Here is a 16,958-nt window from a genome sequence, read left to right as displayed (position 1 = left end):
AGGGCCCAGGGCTTTTAACCGCCACTCCCTTGCTTAACAGACTGCCTTGAAGGAATTGCCAGGTTTGACACCATTGATCACACTCCTGCCCTTGAGCTTCTACAACACCATTCCTTCTTGGGATTCCTCTGGTCTCCTGACCATTCTCTCCACATCTCAGTCATTCTTTCTTCAACCATATAATCTTGCTTTCTTAAAAGTTCATATCCCCCAAATTTCTCACCTCTGGGTTTCTTCTATTCTCAGTTGACATGCTCCTGACAGGCACACTTGTCCATTGCCACTGCTCTAATTATCAAGGGGAATGGGGGAAAGTGAGCAACAGTATCAAGTACAGTAGGAAGATCCGCTAAGGATGATAAATACCCACAAAGCTTGGCAGATGGGGAGTTATTTATGACCAAATTTCAGTGAAGTAGTGGGTCAGAAGATCCAGACAGGAAGGAAAATGGGGGGGAGAGCAAATGTGGGTTATTTTCAATGTAGAGAAATTTGTCAGTCTATTGAAAGAAGAGATTTTTTTGTTTCTTTTTTAGGATGAGAGGTATTTGAGCATATTTATAGGCTGAACGTAGGAGCCAATTATGGGGGAGGCTGAACATGAGAGAGTAAGATTGGAGTGATGTCCCAGAGGAATTATGTCCTCAGGATCAGGGGACAGATAGAGAGGTGGGCCTTGAGCAATAGGGGCACCTCATGCTCTGGGAGTAGAGAAAAGAGATAAAGATGTGTGAATGGAAGTATATTTATACATGTGTACGGGGACAGTTGGGACAACTATGCCAGGCTATTTCCATTTTATAAATAAGAGGCATGGTTTTCTGCTGAAAGCAAAAGAAACCCCAATATTTGAATGGGACTGGTATTTGAAATAAAGAAGCCATAACTAAGAACATGTATAGAGTTCATACATGGCACTGAGCAACCAGTTGAAACTGAGAAGAATAAATTTGTAGTGGCTCAAATCTGTGTGCTGATTTCCTTTTTTCCCCTCCAGAAGTACTTTTTGACTAGATATAGGAGAAAAAGATGTAAGTGATTGATCCAGCACTTTCCCGAGAAGAACTTGGTACAAGGGAATTTCACTAGAAGAGACCAAATTAAATGATTACCACATATCCAAGAAGTGGATGTACTAGAAAACTTGAAAAGCATTTACATTCAATGAAATGCACCCACTTAAGCATCTGCTTTATAGTTTGATGAGTTTTAACAAATGTTTAGTCTCATGTAATCTTCACCACAGCCAAGATATTGAACACTATCAGCCCAAAATTATTATTTTTACACTTACCCACGTATTTATTACTCTTCATTCCTTTGTATAGGTTAAGTTTCCCTGTGGTGTTGTTTTCCAGCCACTTAAAGAGCTATCTTTAACATTTCTTATAGTACATTTCTACTTACGACAAAATCTCTGAGGTTTTCCTTTTCTGAAAACTTTTTAATTTTGCCCTCATGTTTAAAATTAAATTAAATTACTTTTATTTTTATTTAAATTTTGGTTAGTTAACGTAGTGCAGTATTGGTTTCAGAAATAGAATTCAGTGATTCATCACTTAGATACAACACCCATGCTCATCACAAGTGTCCTCTGTAATACCCGTCACCCCTCTAGCCCGTCTCCCACCCACATCCTTCCATCAACCCTCCGTTTTTTCTCTATCATTAAGAGTCGTTTATTGTTTGTTTCCCTCTCTTCTCTTCTCCACACCCTTCTCCCATTTTCATCTGTTTTGTTTCTTAAATTCCACACATGAGTGAAATCATATGGTATTGCACTTAGCATAGTACATTCTCGCTCCATCCACATCATTTCAAATTTGCCTTTATGTTTTGAGGAATATTTTCACTGGATATAGAATATACTGAGAGGGAAGTCTTTGGGGTTGCTGGTTGCCTTTCAACACTCCAAAGATGCTGTTTCATTATCTTCTGGCTTGCAAAGTTCTGCCAAGAAATTAACGGTCACTCTTAATCTTTAGTCCTCTATTCAGACTCCCTTTGTGTCAGAATACACAAATGCTGTGTCTTCAGCTGCTTTTAAGATTTTCCTTTTTTCTCTAAATTTCAGCAAGTTGATTGTAATGTGCCTTTGTGTGCTTTTGTTGTGTTTACAATATCTGGGACTCTTTATACTTCCCAAATCTGTGAGTTTATAGTTTTCACCAGATATGAAAAATCTGGCTATTCTTTATTCAAATATTTTTCTGTTCCTTCCCCCCAACACACACACTTCTGAGATTCTAATTGCACATAGGTTATACCACTTGATATCATCCCACAGGTCACTGAGGCTCTGCTAATTTTTTTTTCAGCTATTTTTTTCATATTTTATTTTGAATTGTTTCCATTGATTTGTCTTCTGGCTCACTGATTTCTTATTCTGTAGTTCCTAATCTGCTGTTAATTTTTTGTCTGCAAATTTTTCATTTCAGGTACTGTAGTTTTCATCTATAGATGTTTCATTTCATTCCTTTAATATCATCTATTTCTATGTTATATTTATGTTTGCCTTTAAATATGTTAACATATTTATAATAACTTTTTGAACATCCTTGTCTGCTCATTTCATCATGTTGGGCAGTTCTGGGAATGTTTCTACTGATTAATTTTTCTTCTGGTTGTTGGTCACATTTTCCTGTTGCTTCTTATGGTGAGTACTTATTTTTTAGGTCCTGAATATTTTGAATTCTATATCATTGTGCTTTGAGATTTTTTTTCTTCCTTTAAAGAGTGTTAGACTTTCTTCTGTCAGGCAGTCGAGTTTCTGGCTGGTGGACTGAATCCATCCAAGATTTCATCTTTCTTTCTTTTTAGAATTGCCTACTCTCTAGGACTAGAATACCCTACTTCTGAGGCATGAGCTTTCTGAGATCTCTAAAAGTCCGGGGTTTCAACTCCATTTGAGTATTGAGAGTTGTTTTTTGTTTGTTTTGTTTTCCCAGACTTACAGAGTTTCACCCTAAACATCCATAGCTTATGTTCAGCAACAGACTCAAGGAGAGCCAACTTCCCTTAACGATTTCTGGAACTATTTCTCAATACTCTCTTTTACAGTCTGATTCCTGATTCACAAATACCACTTGCCTTGGTCTCCTTGAACTCCAGTGTCTATCTTACTTTACCAAGACCACTGTGCTCTGTTTGGATTTGCCTTCCCTGCATCATTGTCCAGAAAGTATTTCTAGGCAGAAAGCCAAGGCTTTGGGCTCATCACTGGGCTCATCTCATTTGTTTCCTTTCTCTCAATGATCACAGTCCTGACTTGCCTGTTATCCAATATTTGAAAACTATTGTTTCATGGATTTATCCATAGTTGGTCATGTGCAAGAGTAGATCGGGTCTCATGACTAGCAAAAGAACTCTCAATACATGACACTTTTGAAGAAGGTGATTTGACACAGCTCTTTGAATATGACAAAACATTAAATTATCAAAATTATACATTGTTGTCTTTACCTAAATATTACCAACAGGAGGAAACACACATCTCCCCATTCTGGACATTCTCCTATCATACGGTTTGTTGCTGAAGAGTAGGATGCCAATGCCTTGAAAAATGGAGTGGGAATTAGAGTTAGTGTGAATAATAGAGTAGGATTTAAGCAACATCTGGCTGATGAACCAAATTTAACCAAGTTATTTATTTTCCGCTTATGCTCGTTTAAGAAAGTGTCGTCAATCTCTTTAAGCCTTTTAAAAATTGAAATATAATTAACATACCATAAAATTTACCTTTTTAAAGTGTGCAATTTAGTGGTTTTTAATATATTCACAAATTTGTGCAATCATCACCACTAATTACAAAACATTTCATCACCCCAGAAGGAAACCCCATACCCTTTAGTAGTTATTCCCCATTCTTCCTTCTCTCCCAGCCCCTAGAAACTACCAATCTACTTTCTATCTTCATGGATTTGCCTATTCTGGGCTTTTCAGATAAATGGAATCATAAAATATGTGACCTTTTGTGTCTGGATTCTTTCATTTATCACAGTGTTTTCAGGATTCGTCCATGTTGTAGCATGTATCAGTACTTCATTCCTTCTTAAGGCTGAAAAATATTCTATTTTATAGATATACCACATTTTGTTTACACATTTATCTAATGATGGATATTTGGATTTTTTTGGACTTTTTATTTTGAACCATGTTACTATAAACATTTATGTACAGGTTTCTGTGTGGCCATATGTTTTCATTTCTCTTAAGAGTAGAATTGCTGAGTCATATGGTAACTCTGTGTTTAACTTTTTGAGAAACTGCCAAATTGTTTCCCAAAGTGGCTACACAATTTTGTATCCCCATCATCAATGTATGAGAGTTCCAGTTTCTCTAAATCCTTTCTCACACTCGTTATTGTCCATCTTCCTGGTTATAGCCATCCTGGTGCACGTGAGGTGGTATCTCATGAACATTTTGTTTTACATTTCACTGGTGACTATACTTTGAAGTTGAATATACTTTCATTGGCCATTTCTATATCTTTTTTGGAGAAAGGTCCATTTTCAGTCCATTGCCCATTTTTTTAAATTGGGTTAGTTGTCTTTTTATTGTTCAGTTGTAAGAATACTTTATGTATTCTGTATACTTGTTACTTATCAGATACAGGATTTGTAAATATTTTCACCCATTATGTGGGTTGTCTCTTCACTTTATTGGTGGTGTCCTTTGAAGCACAGAAGTTTTACAGTTTAATGAAACTTGATTTATCTATTTTTTCTTTGTTGCTTGTGTTTTTGTGTCATATTTAAGAAACTATTGCCTAAGTGAAGGTAATGAAGATTTGTGCCTATGTTTCCTTATAAGAATTTTATACTTTTAGCTCTTATATGTTAGTTTTTGACCCATTTTAATTACTTTTTATATGTGATGTGAGGTATTAGAATTTTTAATGTTCTATATTGCCGTGAGTAATTTGAATGGTCTACATCTTAAATACTCTGAATTATCTCATAAAGTTCTGAAGATGATATTACTTTCAGTTAATACATAAATCTATCTGTGTAATAGTCAATTTTATTCTCCTCTCTCTTAAAAATATAAAGAATAAACAACTCTGTATTTTTTATGCTTTCCCTCGCTGGCGTGTTTCTTTTTTGGATATGGACTAAATAGTAGATCTGGCCATAATATGCTTCCTAGTCTCTGCTACAGGAAATCCTCAATTAAATTTTAAATAGCTTTCTTAGTACTCTATTGGAAGACAGATGTAATAATATTTTTAGAACCTAGCTCTAGAAGATCATTACCATATATATATATTTTCTAGATATAAAGGATATTTATATACCTATAAGAGTCAAATAATTGAAATGGAATCCCCAAACCTCCTTTAATCAGGGTAGATATTAAGAATGAACAGGGTCATTAGTGTCTGCTTTAAATATTATTTGGAGATTTTTAAAAAATGAATTATTTTAAATGTGCTCTTTTACCATAGTTGCATCAATATGGCTTTGTGGAAATAATCTTCATGAGCAATAAGACTTTCTTTAAATGTTTTTTATGAAGCTCATTTTAAATAACTTTAGTATATTCCATCAAATGGACATATCATTCTGTACTTAATTATTTTCTTTTTGTTTTAAAATTTTATGCTTTAAGTGGGTTCTAAATTGATTTATCTTATCTTGCATAAGTATGTCTAATATTTCAGTTAGCTCTAGCCTAGTTTATTGGCTTGATATATTTTCTCTCTCTTGTGGTCAATTTGTAATGCTCTTTATGATATGTAACTATTATGTAACCAAAGGATATTTGGTTGTATTAAAAGATCCATTTATAAAAGTTGTCATTTGTCTAAATGTGAGTTTCTATATGGTTTCATTTAATCATTTGCATTCTCACTTTCCAAAGTGAGTGAACCAAATAGAAAAATTTTATAAAAAGTGGGTCTTTTAGCCTAAAAGAACAAAACATTATTTGTGTACTTGGTAAAGAGACATAGAGATATTGTTTATCTGGATGATGCAGCAACTGATGAATGTAAAATAGTGATTTTTTTGAAAGTTTTACCAACATGCCATTCATTGCTCTCCCGTACTTTCTGACAGGCTCTCCTGTGACTTTGACCTTCACACTGCTCTTTGGTCCACAATGCAAATCATAGTTGCTTGGACAGATTGACCTGTGAAACTATCCAGTAGAAAGAAAGCAATGTAAATGCCTAATATATGGGAAGGAAAGAGTAAAGAAATACTTAAGCTCTCAACTTAAAATGTGCGGGACATTTGCTTATTTGCTTTGTCAATACTAGAGAATTTCATGTTACAGGGTGTTAGTTGAGGCTGAGAGGCCTTAAGAGGCCCAACTAAGATATTAAAATCGGTTAACATCTAAGAATCACTAAGAGCCTTTTTCCTTATTTTTAAAGACATATGCTAATCATCAACTGGAATCAAGAATTTCCTCTCATGGAGTACTGTTCCATAGTTAAGTAAAAGATAGGATTTCCTTTGAAGTATATGATCACTGCTTATTAGAGAAGAACTGACAAGGCATTCATTATTTTTTTTACCATATAGAAACTTGATTTAATGGTTTATAAAGATAACATTTTAAGCTATTGTAGTGAATATAATATTCCCCTAGGACTGTGTTTTCATTCACTCTTGGTATATCATCCATTATTTTATTTAATCAGTCAACTCTTTAATTCAATTTCTCTCATTCACTCAATAAATTTGCTCAGTGAGCCTTTATTGAGTAGTAAAACCAGTAGCAGGACTAGGGTCCATGTTGTTCTCTGAGACCCTTGGGTTATTTGGGGGCTTAACATGCAATTTGATAAGGGTATAGTGGGCCACTGTATTCAAAACACAGATTTTTGTGAACTCTTATACCGTATCTTTATATCTTCAGTTATATTGTAGGCATTCAATTACATTTTTGTCAAATTGAATAAAATAGAATCCTAGAGTGTTAGAATTGGAAATGTGTCTGAGCAGTTAATAGAGGTGCCCCAGGGATTGCCAATAGGTAGGGTGATGAGGCAGATTCCTGGGAGTTCCCTACTTATAATTAACTAGAATATCCTCCTTTTATCTATTGGGCTTCTATATAAAGTTTCATGTTTTAAAAATGTGTCTACTGCTAAAAAATATTGGAAAGGCATTGATAATTCAGTTGTGTCTTTTACAAATGAGGCTGTATTTTTTAGTAATCTACATCAATTACAAATTATTTAATCTTTCTAAACGACAGATATGGTTCAGATCATGTCGCCTGCCTTTTTTTTCCCCCTACAGGGTGGGGGGGGGGGGGTTGCTTGTTGTTGAAAAAAGAAAAGGTGGATGATCTCAACAGCCTAAAACTAATTTTCTCGAGAAATGATGAAGCAATAAAGTACAAAAGCCTTTGAAGATCTCTAGCAAGCTATGTCAGTGTCTGTAATGTGAATCTGCTTGAGGTCTCTTCAATGCTATGTGCCCTCACACTGTGAATGAATTCATTAAAACAATGCAGAATTCATCTGGGGCAGCAAAATAAGGAAACTAATTTTTAAATGACTAAAGATTGAGGATACAATTCTCTCTTAATTTCTCTGGCCTAATGGGGAACAGATACATATGCTATCAGCTCATCTCTAACATTAAAAATAAGTTAGAACTGACAACATGCACAATCACATCAAGGATTGTCAATTAAAAATCAACCCAAGAAAGATGTTGTGGATATTACTGGGACTGTCAGCTCCTATCAAAAGTGAGAGGAGATCCAGAGAGCAAAGTATTGGTTAATGTTGAAATCTCTGTTAAAAAGCAGAGCAAAGTTGCCCCCTCAGGTAACTTGGTATTGATATCACCTGTCTTAAGAGGATACTTCTAGATGATCAATCTGATTATGTGTCATACACCTAAACCTTTGCTACTTTAGGTATAAGTCAACAAGACTGATTCAGAAATGTGAGAGCTAAATGTCATGAGAGGTATGTCTCTCCCTTTCAAAGTAGAAAATTATGGAAACCACTCAAGCACTTTTCCTACAACTGAGATTGTGGAGTTTTTGTTTTTTAATTTCAGAGAATGGAATGTCACTCTCTGATGGACTTTTGTCTTCAATTTCAAAACTGTTTCTTAAGCTGAAAATTTCAAAGGCATAGTTGAGAATAAATGTTATTTACAAATTCCAGAAGCCTGTGAACTACCTTTCTTTGCAAAATGATCATATTGACCCCAACTGAATATTTGGAGCTCATGTGTCTATCAAAAATGTAGATGAAATAAATTTCTGAGAGGTCAGCTGAAGGCCATGTGATTGTTTAAAAACACAACATGGAAGTAATGAAATGAAGGCAGTCTTCATGATACCTTGTGAAATGACAGGCCAGCCAGGCCATGTTAGGTATTAAAAAGTCAGTATGATGGAGGAAAAAGGCTGGGGAGCCTACCAAAACCGAGGAGGTAGCAAAGCCACAAGCAAATGTCATCAGTCTTCCAGAGACAGAGAGAGAGAATGGCTGCAAAACTGATAAGGAGGGAGGAAATAGGGAGTGAGGGCAGGACAGCACATTACAGTGGCAGAACTAGGCACTGTGAGGCAGGACTGGGGAGAAAAGCAAAGAATGGCACATGGCCAGGGACAGGGAAGCTGAACTGGGAAGTGAGGGATCAGACATGTATGAGACACTGAGCATTTATCCGGATGGAACTAAGTAATACAAGTAATAGGTAAAAGGGAAAGGGGAGGAGTAAGTGTAGACCCTCTTCCTTTTCTGTGTTCTGTCACAGGAGAGGGGGAGTGGAAACGAGTGAAGTGTTTTATACAATGAAGAAGACCACCTATGCAAGGTATTTGTTTGCTTTGAGTGTATAAAATGCATGCTATACATGTGTTGGTGAAAAAAGCTATTTTGTCCTTGTTTCTTAAATAAATTACAATTCTAATTGTATTTATAGCATAAATATTCCTCATAGAATAATGCATCTTTGGTTGCAGAGCCATAATATTTAAATTTCTTGTTAAGATTACTCTGAGTTTTATTTGGTATCCTCCTCTAGGGTGATCATTTTGTAAAAAATAAATATTTATGCTTTAAAACATTGCATAGTCCTATAACAAGCCTAAAACAAAGCAAAGCAAAACAACATCTACTATACTCTGTCAAACTCTGTTGTCTACAGAGGTAGCTACTTTTCAACTCTCCATTTCTAAATACCATGCTTATACACTGTTGTACTTCTGTTACACACACACACACACACACACACACACACACACACTCACTCTCACACACTTGCCTGGAAAAGGAATAGGCAGTTTTCCCCATATAAACTATCTAGACTTGACCCTAGAGCTCTCTCTGGATGGTGTTCCACTAAACAACTAGAAAGAACACTACCCTTATTTCTCCAAGAGTTCTTTTGATACGTGGCACTGGCCCAAACAGATCTGAAAATCAGTTGGAGCAGAATTTAATGCTCATAACCCTGGACCCTGGACACAGTCTCCAGCATTTCTGGGAGAAATTTTAGATACTACTTGCTAATTTGGACGGTGTTATTGTTATTCAGAGTTCATCCTTCTAATTTGAGTCACATCTGTGACTGCTTAGCTGAACCGGGAGCCTCAGCATTAAGCTCTATCTTCATTTGCTCAGGGGACACATGGTGTGTGTAGGAGCCATCATGCTTTGTTTTTACAAATCAAACTCTTAATTAATTACTGAACATACTGCAATTCACTAATCAAGCTGTATTTTTTGAGACATTTCTGACTGATAAATATCTAGTCATCTGGCTTTGCAATATATCCTCTTGTCCTTGCTTTAGACAAAAATGGTGGGAGTCATTGGAAATGTTTCTTTTTATATGTGATTTGTTCACGATCATTCGTGAGCTTGGAAGAAAACAATTTCCTGTAGAACTTTGTAGTCTTCTGGCCCACATTAAGAGACAGTGTTTTCAAGTGAGAAGGGGCTCTGTATGTAAAATCATGAAAGACTTGGGTTCAAAATCTGGCCGTCCCACTTCCATCTGATTGCACTTTAAATTTCAGTTTCTTATTTGTAATATTTGTTTTGAAAATTAAACAAGAAAACCACATAAAGCACCTACTACTGTGTTAGCAATGAAGTTTCCAATCATTCATTCATTCCCACAAATATTCATGGGGTATCTACAATTTTCTTGGTTCTTCAGCATGGAGAAAACAATTGTGGGCAAGATAGAGATAGCACCTCTTCACGTGAAGCTTGCCCTCTGGGGGAGGGGGTTTCCTGATAAACCAGAAACAAATAAGCAAAATAATCACATGTTTATTATAATAGCTCTCTATTTTTTTTTTATAAATGACTGTGTACATCGTTCATTTTCTGTCAGGTGGAAAGTTTTATGAGGACATTATCTTATACCCTTTTCTGGATCATGATCATTACTGCACATATTAGGAAACATATGTGTGTTGAGTCAATAAGTGAACAAGTGTAAAAAAATGACAGTATAATGCAAAGACTAAGAATAATGAATGTCTTGAACCCATGTTTCCTGGGTTCAAATCACAGGGCAGCTAGTTAAACTCTCTGTGCCTTAGTTCCCCTACAGAAAAAATGTGGATAACAAATTTACCTGTGGGCATCTGGGTGGCTTAGTCAGTTGAGCGTCGGACTTCAGCTCAAGAAATGATCTCACAGTTCGTGAGTTTGAGCCCCATGTTGAGCTTGCTGCTGGCAGCGCAGAGCCTGCTTTGGATCCTGTGTCCCCCTCTCTCTCTTAGCCTCCCCCACTTTCACTCTCTAAAAAATAAAAATAAATAAAACTCTAAAAAAATAAAAACAAATACCTGTATAATGTCATTTTCATGCAGATTCAAGGAGTTATTTTCCGCAGAACATTTAAGGATGATGGTACATGGCAAGCACTGAATAAATGTTGACTATTTTTCTTTAACTGGAGAGCTACTTCTCAAACTCAGCTCTATCAGCAAATGGAAGTTCTTGGGAATATACTCAGAAGTGTTGTACATAAGAATTTTGGATTTTGTACTTTCATTTTGATAAAAAATTTTATTTTATTTATTTTATTTAAATGTTTATTTGTTTATTTTGAGAGAAAGAGAGAGAACACACACAACTGGGGGAGAGATGGAGGAGAGAATCCCATGTAGGCTCTGTGCTGTCAGAGCAGAGCCCGATGTGGGGCTTGATCCTACAAACCATAAGATCATGACCTGAGCTGAAACAAGAGTCAGGCACTTAATTGACTGAGCCTCCCAGGCACCCCTAGATGAAAAATTTTTAAGTATTAAAGTTAGCTTTTTGGGATAGCCGCCAAGCAATTTCAGTGCCCATTGGCCCTTACACTTAAAGTTGTTTTAAGTGATCATGTGACATGACAGTGTTTAACTTTTAGTTTCTCACACTGGAACACCATATTTTGGGGAGTTTAAAACTTCTCAATATTGAAAAATACTATTTTAGAGCATCGTTCATGTATCATAAGCCATAATATAAATGTTTATGAAGCAAAAATCATGTCAGTGAACATATTTATTATGGTCATCATTCATGATTTTTCTCAATTCTTTTGGGTTCTCTGTCTTCAGGGCACATGGTTCATGGTAGGATTTCATGTCTTGGCCTTGTTTGTGTTTGGATGATGAGGGGGACCTGTGACTACTTCTGGCCAGTGAGTGGTGAGCAGAACTGACATGTGTGACTTTTGTAGCAGAGTGTTTAATTACTGGTTCAGGACCTTCAGAACCCGCTTTTTGAGTTTTAGCTGCTCATTGGCTGCAACCCTGAGCCTCCCTGCCAATTTACATTGGACACACACCGTGCCTGAGAAATGATGTATTTGTTGATTTAAACTACTGAGATTTGCACATTGTCACCATCACATTCTGACTGGTAGGTACCCTAATTGCACCTCTTGTGTCTAAGATGTGATGATAGTTGCTGTATAAATCAAAAGTCAGCCAATTTCCTGGCACAGCCTTTTCCTCTCAGTTTATCCCCTGCCAGATGATATTCTGAGAGCTCAGATAATATAAGCCTTCTATTATCTTAAACTTTCACTCAACTTGTAGTTCCTTCAGGTTCAGGTTACTGTCCTTCATCAATGAAGACAATAATAAAACACTTACTATCTCTACCCTTCTCACCAGATGCTATGCAAATAGTAAGGATTTAAACTTCATTCTCTCTAAAGACACTGAGAGCTGCTACAGAAAAAATAAATACTGCTTGGCGAGATGGTCTCTCTCAGCCTGCTGTGCTACCCCAGGCTGCATCTCTGTGGAGTTGCCTAGCAGTGGTTCCTAGCAGCAGCTTGAGCCAGATCCAGAGAGCAGTGTTTTTTGTTAATAGTGGTTCCTTGATGCTCCATTTCCTGGTCATGGTTCTCAGGAAAGCCTCAGAGATCCTTCAGAAGTCATATTTCCCTCTATTACTCTCAGTCAGTCATAAGACCCAACTGAGTCTATTGGGGCCAATTTGATGCTCTGTAAAAGATCGTTTAAAGAATTACCTATAGTGTTGTTCTGGCAGCAAGCTTAGGTCCAGTGAGCTAGTGGGAAAAGCAAATGGTCTTTTTGCTTTTATTATCATGCAGTCTAATAACATCTCTGCTCTGCCCTAAAATGAAACTAGGGCCCAATGTCCTACAGACTCTTCCTTGTCTCCAAGTTAATTGTCTAATTCCCTCAGAGATATTTTTCCAAGGGGTTGGAGTTTATATCCCAACGTTTTCTTGTGGCAGGACCTGAAATCAAAGAAAGAGATTTGATCACAACCAGAAAATGTACTTCATAAACCACCCCCTCCCATATGTTCAGTCCAGATTAGGTACTTTAAAAAATTTCCCCCAAGACATAAATAAAAAGAAGTCTAGCTCATATTTAAAACTCCAAAGCATGAATTTTGAAGTGAGATACTTTCTCTTTTAGCAACATTTAGACCTTATGCAACTTTGATTAATACATTCAGGAATTTTTTTTCTGTATATGCAAATAAGCCACCATATTGAACAAAAGGGGGAAAGTGGAAAGAAATAAGGCTGGAACATTTCATGGGAACATGATCTTGAAGGATTTGTAAGATATGTCAAAAAGTTTGGATTTATCCTAAGACCAATGGAAAGCCATTGAAAGATTTGGGGTGGGTAACATGGTAAGATTAGCATTTTGAAATAATGACTCTGGCTATAGCAAGATGGTGGAGTCAAGACTGAGAGTAAACATAGAAATAAGGATGTTGTTTCGGACATTCATGTGAGAGAAGATGGTGGCTTATGACTTGAAGATTAAGAAGATTTGGTTTGGAGGCACTAATTTGGCAGTCAGCATAGACATGGACATTAAAGCTCCATGAGTAGTTAATAACACAGGGAGTGTATAGAGAGAACAAGATTAAGAACAGAACCAAGAGGGATATCAATCTTTAAGGGCGTGATAGGAAAAAGAACTGTGAAAGAAACTAAGAAGTATCAGAGAACAGATTATACCAGTAGAGCGTTGTATCACAGAGCATAGGACAGAGTTTATTTCAAAATCTAGTGTTATTAAAGCTTATATGTGATGGGAACCAAAATATTTCTATTAGATTTAATAACTAGAAGGTTTCTGTTGGAATGAGCAGTGTAAAAAAAAAATCATGTTGTGGTAAGTTGATGAGTAAAAACAAAAAGTAAATAGATGAGAATAAATGTAGATAATTCTCCCAAGAAACTTGTCTTTGAAAGAAAAGAAAGATAAAATAACTGGAAGGAGATATAGGCTAAAGGAAATTTTCTTTGGTTTTACTGTTAATTTTAAGGAGACTATAGAAAAGGAGAGCTAGAAGATCTAGAGAAAGCAGATAGAAGGGTTTTTTAAGTTTTTCTTTCTTCATTTTTTAAAGTTTTTATTTAAATTCCACTTAGTTAACATAAAATGTAATATTAGCTTCAGGTGTACAATTTAGTGATTCAACACTTCCATATAACACCCAGTACTCATCACAACAAACGCACTCCTTAAAAACCCATCCCGAACTCATCTCCCCTCTGGGAACCATCAGATTGTTCTCTATAGTTTAGAATCTGTTAATTGGTTTGCCTCTCTCTCTCTCTCTCTCTCTCTCACTCTCTCTCTCTCTCTCCCCTTTGTTCATTTGTTTTTTTCCTAATTTCCACATATGAGTGAAATCATATGGTATTTGTCTTTCCCTGACTGACTCATTTTGCTAATCATTATACTTTCTAGCTCCATTCATGTTGTTGCAAATGGCAAGATTTCATTCTTTTTTATGGCTGAGAATTGCTCTTTATCCATTCATCTTCTTCAACCATTCATCAGTTGATGGACAGTTGGGCTGTTTCCATAATTTGGCTATTGTAGATATGCTGCTATAAATATTGGGGTGTGTATATCCCTGTGAATCAGTGTTTTTGTATTCTTTGGGTAAATACCTAGTAGTGTGATTGCTGGATCATAGTGTAGATCTATTTTAAACTTTTTGAGGAAGCTCCATACTGTTTTCCATAGTGGCTGCACAAGTTTGCATTCCTACCAACAGTGCAGTAGGGTAGATGGAAGGGTTCTTTTAAAGAGACAAGAAGGAATGGGATCCAGGGTTTGGGTGGAGAAATTAAATTCAGATATTAATGCCATCTCTTCCATTGTAACTGGACAGAAGCAGAAAAAAATGGCTATGAAAACAGCTAAATATCTAGGTTTGGTAGCATGCAGTGAAGGGAGTTCTCATCTCTTGGCTATTTTCTTTTTACAGTTGGAGGACAGATCCTCTGTTGATATTGAATGGGGAGATTGAGGTTGGAAATTTGGGGAGGGAGAATGGAGATCTTTGAAATTACTATTGTAAAGAATTAGAACTGATTATGGAACTATAAAAAGCTTCTTTTCTAATATGGGGGTGATTATACCTTGCTCACAATTGGGAAGTTAAATGAGATGATATATGGAAAGTTGTACATGGTTGGCTATTATTAATAATAGTAGCTATTATTATTCCTGGTACCACCATTTTCCTTCTCCTGTTTTTTTTAATGTTTGTTTGTTTGTTTATGTGTGTGTATAAATAAATATATATATATATATTTATTTATTTAGGGAGTGCATATATACATGACCATGGGAGGGGCAGAGAGAGAGGGAGAGAGAGAATTTCAAGCAGGCTCTGTGCTGTCAGTGCAGAGTCTGACATGGGACTCAATCTCACTAACTGTGAGATCATGACCTGAACAGAAATCAAGAGGTGGACACTTAACAGACGGAGCCACCCAGGCACCCCATCCTTCTCTTGATTTATATCACATTACTAATTCTAGCTTTTATTTATAGTTCCAGCTCTTCCTTGAAGTTTCATCTATTTTGTTTCTCTTAGTTAACTCCTTCACTCCACTTCCAGGCTCTTGTTTTCATCTCTTCACTTTCATCTTTTTCAACCCTTTCTGCTTGGTAATTTTACATAATGTCTTCTTGACACTGTCCCTCCTAAGATGGCCTGGCCCCAGGCATATCTCTGTCTGATTCTTTCCCTATAGGACAGTTCCTTACCTCCATCCTGAGCTCATCATCAGAACTCAAACAACAGTGAGGCCAGGAAAATCCATGTGCATTCTGTAGTTTACTAAAGCTTATTTTCAAGTGAAACCCTAATAATGGCCCTGAGTTCTCGTGGTATGAGTCTATGATGTTAATCAAATAGTTAGAGGATCAGATTTAATCATTTATATATAGGCATACCTGGGAGATAATTGCGGGTTAGTTTCCAGACCACCACAATAAAGTGAATATCGCAATAAAGGTGAGCCAAATGAACTTTTGGCTTCACAGTACATATAAAAGTTATGTTTACACTATACTTTAGTCTATTAAGTGTGTAATAGCATTTTTTTAAAAAGACAATGTACGTAGCTTAATTATAAAACACTTCATTGCTAAAAAGTGCTAACTATCACCTAAGCTTTCAGAGAGTCATAATCTGTCTGCATAGTCTTTTGGAGGGTCTTGCCTCGATGTTGATGGCTGTGGACTGACTGATCAGGGTGGTGGTTGCTAAAGGTTAGAGTGGCGGTGGCAATTTCTTAAAATAAGACAACAGTGAAGTTTGCTGCATTGAATGATTCTTCATTCACAATTTCTCTGTAGCGTGTAATGCTGTTTGATAGCATTGAACTCTCAGTAGATCTTCTTCAGGATTGGAATCAATCCTCTCAGACCATTCTAGATGCCATTAAGAATATTCCTGATTCATGGGGAGAGGTCAAAATACCAACATGAACAGGAGTTTGAGAGAGGTTGGGTTAATCCCAACCCTCATGGATGACTTTGAGGGTTCAAGACTTCAGTGGAGGAAGTGACTGCAGGTGTGGTGGAAATAACACGAGAACTAGAATTAGAAGTGGAGCCTGAATTGCTGCACTCTCATGATAAAACTTTAATGGATGAGGAGTTGTTTTCTGGTGGATGAGCAAAGTAGTTTCTTGAAATGGAATTTACTCCTTGTGAAGATGCTATGAAGATTATTGAAATGACAAGAAAGGATTTGAGAATATTATATCAACTTGGTTGGTAAAGCAGAGGCAGGATTTATTTAGTGCCTTTCTCCCCAACTTGAGCTCTTAGCTTTAACTCATGACCTCCCCTCCATGCTCCATGACTGGAATCCTGGTGTTTTGGCTCTGACAATAGTTTGTAGTCTGAGAACATGGTGCAACCATCCTGCCATCTCAATTCCATCTCCTCATTTATTATCATGGCTAATCTTTCCTCGTCTCCCACCCTCAGGGCCCACCCATGTCCTCCTCACCTGTCACCACTACCAAGTGAATAATATGAAACTGAACCCTTCATAAGCGCCAGCGAAAACACCCACACTAGATGAGTACTGGTGATCCAGAACAATATTTCATTAGGTTTTGCATATATTGAACCCTGAAACTCTTAGAACGCACACCTTAGCTGCATTCTTAAAAGCATCAAGTACATATCAATGTTTATTTATTTTTGAGAGA

Source organism: Acinonyx jubatus, chromosome B4 (genome assembly GCF_027475565.1).
Source record: "Acinonyx jubatus isolate Ajub_Pintada_27869175 chromosome B4, VMU_Ajub_asm_v1.0, whole genome shotgun sequence".
Taxonomy (NCBI): domain Eukaryota; kingdom Metazoa; phylum Chordata; class Mammalia; order Carnivora; family Felidae; genus Acinonyx; species Acinonyx jubatus.
The sequence above is the reverse complement of the archived record's forward strand: the minus strand, read 5'-3'. Positions refer to the sequence as shown.